Source organism: Molossus molossus, unplaced genomic scaffold (assembly GCF_014108415.1).
Source record: "Molossus molossus isolate mMolMol1 unplaced genomic scaffold, mMolMol1.p scaffold_m16_p_5, whole genome shotgun sequence".
In the NCBI taxonomy this organism is placed as follows: Eukaryota; Metazoa; Chordata; class Mammalia; order Chiroptera; family Molossidae; genus Molossus; species Molossus molossus.
The window spans coordinates 51,373,041-51,376,746 of NW_023425388.1; the positions used below are offsets into that span (position 1 = coordinate 51,373,041).

Below are 3,706 nucleotides of genomic sequence, written 5' to 3' on the forward strand. Positions count from 1 at the left end.
TTTGCATCTCTCTGATGATTAGTGATGTTGAGCATTTCTTCATATGTCTCTTGGCCATTTGTATGTCCTTTTTGGAGAGGTGTCTATTCAGCTCCTCTCCCCAGTTTTTAATTGGGTTCTTTGCCTTCCTTTTGTTGAGTTGTATGAGTACTCTATATATTTTGGAAATTAACCCCTTATCTGATGTATCATTGACAATGATGCTCTCCCATACAGATACTGATCTCTTAAGCTATAGTAGTGGGAGACAAGGTAGACCATCAAAGATAACCCTCAAGCTATAATTTAAACAAAAATTGTCAGAATGTTTTAGAACATAGGAGTAGATAAATTAATTTAGTTCTGTGAAGTTAGATGACCTATATAATATATACATATATCAAATAATTTTGTTGTATACCTGAAACTAATATAATGTCACATGTCAATTATAACTCAATTTAGAAAACACACTGTATTAGAGAAATGAATGCTAGTTTTTGCTCTAGTACAAGGGTTGATAATCTTTTCTCAGTACAAATTGAGTCTTAACTGGTTTACTTGCTCAAAAAGGGAGGAGATTGCAAGGTTTCTTTGTTCTCAACAAATCTAACCAAGTGTGATGAAAAGGTAGGTGATTCTTTTTATAATTATCCCATCTCTAGAAAGAGAAGGTCAGCATCTCTAATAATAAGAGAAATGTGCATTAAAATAAAAAATAAAACAACATAGGTCTGTGTTCCCAATATTTTTGGATTTATGGTATTATGTTGAATTCTAGAAATTTTGGCAGCACTCACGAAGAACTTACTAAACAGGTCAGTGCTCCACAGTGTGTATAAAAGCACTTTGACTAACATACTAATTATTTGATTACCTTTCACACTGTCTCACAGTTTGTGAAATTTGAGTTCCATGACTTTTCTCTCATATAGTTTCCAGAAAGTAAATCTTAGAGTGAAATATTTACGGGATAGCATGTTCCAAAATGTGTAAAATTTACAGCAGAAAAATAGATGTTTGAATGAAGAAAGAACCTTAGCACAGGAGAGTCAAATTAAGAATGGGATTATTCTGCCTTGGCTGGGTAGCTCAATTAGAGTGTTGTCCCAATATACCAAGGTTGCGGGTTTGATCACTGGTCAGGGCACATAGAAGAAGCAACCGATGAATGCATGAATAAGTGGAACAACAAATTAATGTTTCTCTCTCTCTCTCTGAAATAAATCAATAACAAAAAAAATTTTTTTTAAAGATAGGATTATTCCTACAAGAGGATTCCTATGCTGGGACTAACTTTTTGAGGGCTTTCTTCTGGGCTTTGGCAAAAGTCATATTTTGAGCATTTCTTTAGGTTTGCTCTTCTCACATGTAATTTCCTTAAATTTCCTCAGCTACTTAGCACAGTTTTTAGTGGGAGTATTGTGGACAAGAAAGTAACAGGACAATCAAATAAGGTGAGGCCTGCCTTGTATTAATCTCTAGTGTTCATGGAGAGGAAGCAGTAAATTGTGGGGTTTGGGTTCAGAAGTGTTTGACAGGGAAGATATGCCTGTGGCAAAGCTGTAGGGCCACTCCATTCACAACAGGGCCACCTGCAGTGACCTAGGACACAACCTTTGCTTTTCCAGTATCTTTTTCTAGAGACAACAGACCATTTAAAAGAGATAAGAGGAATAGAAAACTTGGGTTACACAATGTATTTATTTAAAAGTTGGGATCATACTGAACATCCAGTGTTGCCTTTTCAAATAATGTGAATGTTTTTCTATGTCATACAATATAGTTTGTAAGTGTGATTTTTGTATGGATGCATAATGTTCCATATATAGGTGTTTCTCAGTCAGTCTGTGCTGCTGTAACAGAATACTGTAGATCAGGTGATGAAAACAATAGAAATTGATTTCTCATGGTTCTGGAGACAGGGTGCCACCACGGTTAGGTCTGGGAGGTCCTTCTTCCTGATTTGCAGATGGCTGTCTTCTTGCTGGGTCCACACATGGTGGGGGGGGGAGGGGGAGGGAGATGATCTCTTTTGTGTATCTTCTTTAAGTGCACTAATCCCATTCATTAGGGCTCCACCTTCATGACTTAATAGCCTTCCAAAGGCTCCACCTCCAAATACATCACATTAGGCTTCGACATATGAATTTTGGGAGGATGCAAACATTCAGTCCACAGCAAGATGTCACAGTGATTAATTTGGGTAATGTTTATACCTAGAAATGACACATGTTGTGTCAGAACTGAAAGAACTTGGAAATCTCTACTCTGAGCTAGTTGGCTCAGTATTAATTACAGTCAATAAATGGAGATGATGAAAATGTCTCACAGAGCTTCCCTTCCCCTTCCCCTCCCAGGGAAGGCTGGGACACGGCACCGGGGCTGTCCCTTGGCCGCTGCGGCCTCAGCTCCAGCCGGGTTGGGGTACAGAGAGTCCAGACGGCTTCCAGGTGGCACCTCACTGCGAGCATGCTTTCTGCAATGCCTGCATCACCCAGTGGTTCTCAGCAGCAGATGTGTCCGGTGGACTGTAGCGCGTGGTGACGGTTGCCCACCTGCGCCCAGTACCTCGGATAACGCGGAACATGTTGTCAAAGCTGCAGATTGCCTGCGACAACGCTGTATTTGGCTGCAGTGTTGTTGTTCGGCTTGACAACCTGATGTCTCACTTCAGTGACTGTGAGCACAACCCAAAATGGCCTGTGACCTGTGAACAGGGCTGCGGCCTGAGATGCCCAAAGATGAGCTGCCAAACCACGACTGCATTAAGCACCTGCGCGCTGTGGTACAGCAGCAGCAGACACGCATCGCAGAGCTGGAGAAGGCCTCAGCTGAACACAAACACCAGCTGGCGGAGCAGAAGCGAGACATCCAGCTGCTGAGGGCATACGTGCGTGCAATCCGCAGTGTCAATCCCAACCTTCAGAACAGAACGGGGAGGAGACAATTGAATACAGTCAGATCCTAGAATGGGTGAACTCCCTGCAGCTAGCAAGAGTGACCCGCTGGGGAGGGACGATCTCCACCCCAGATGCTGTACTCCAGGCTGTAATCAAGCGCTCCCTGGTGGACAGTGGCTGTCCTGCATCTATTGTCAATGAGCTGATAGAAAATACCCATGAGCAAAGCTGGCCCCGGAGTCTGGCCACCCTAGAGACAAGACAGATGAACCGACGGTACTTAGAGAACTATGTGGCCAAACGCATCCCTGGCAAGCAGGCTGTTGTCATGATGGCCTGTGAGACTGGCATATGGGTGATGACATGGTTCAGGGGCTGGGGCTTGTTATGATATTTGCACGTGGTGTGGAAGAGAGGGAGATATCGGCGGGCTGTCAGGAAGAGATGGAAATCAGAAAAATCTCATCACTCCAGTAGCTGAGCCCTGAGTCCTCCCCACTGTCCTTAGTACATACTTGAGCCACACATCTCCCTGCTCTTCTGGCACTAAAGGGCCCTGGGACACCTTGCTCAGCTTTTCAGGTGGGAAACTCAGATCTTTCTTTTGCCTAATTTTCCCCCCTAAGATGTCTAAATTTTTAGTCTGGTTAGAAAGTCCCCACCTCTATATCTATTTTCCTGCCTAGGGTCCCTGGTTCCAGATATTTTCAGAAAGCACAAAGATATTCATTTTCCCTAGAGGATCAGGGTGGAGTGAGAAATCTTGAATCATTCCCCTCCTTCGAACCAGGGAACCTGAGCAGGCAGACTTGTTGACTCTAAAC

The 3,706-nt window shown here is 43.1% G+C and overlaps 1 pseudogene; it reads left to right on the forward strand.

The window, feature by feature from the left end:
- Positions 1–746: 746 nt before the first annotated feature.
- Positions 747–3,359, forward strand: LOC118616940 (annotated as a pseudogene).
- The last annotated feature ends 347 nt before the right edge of the window (positions 3,360–3,706 follow it).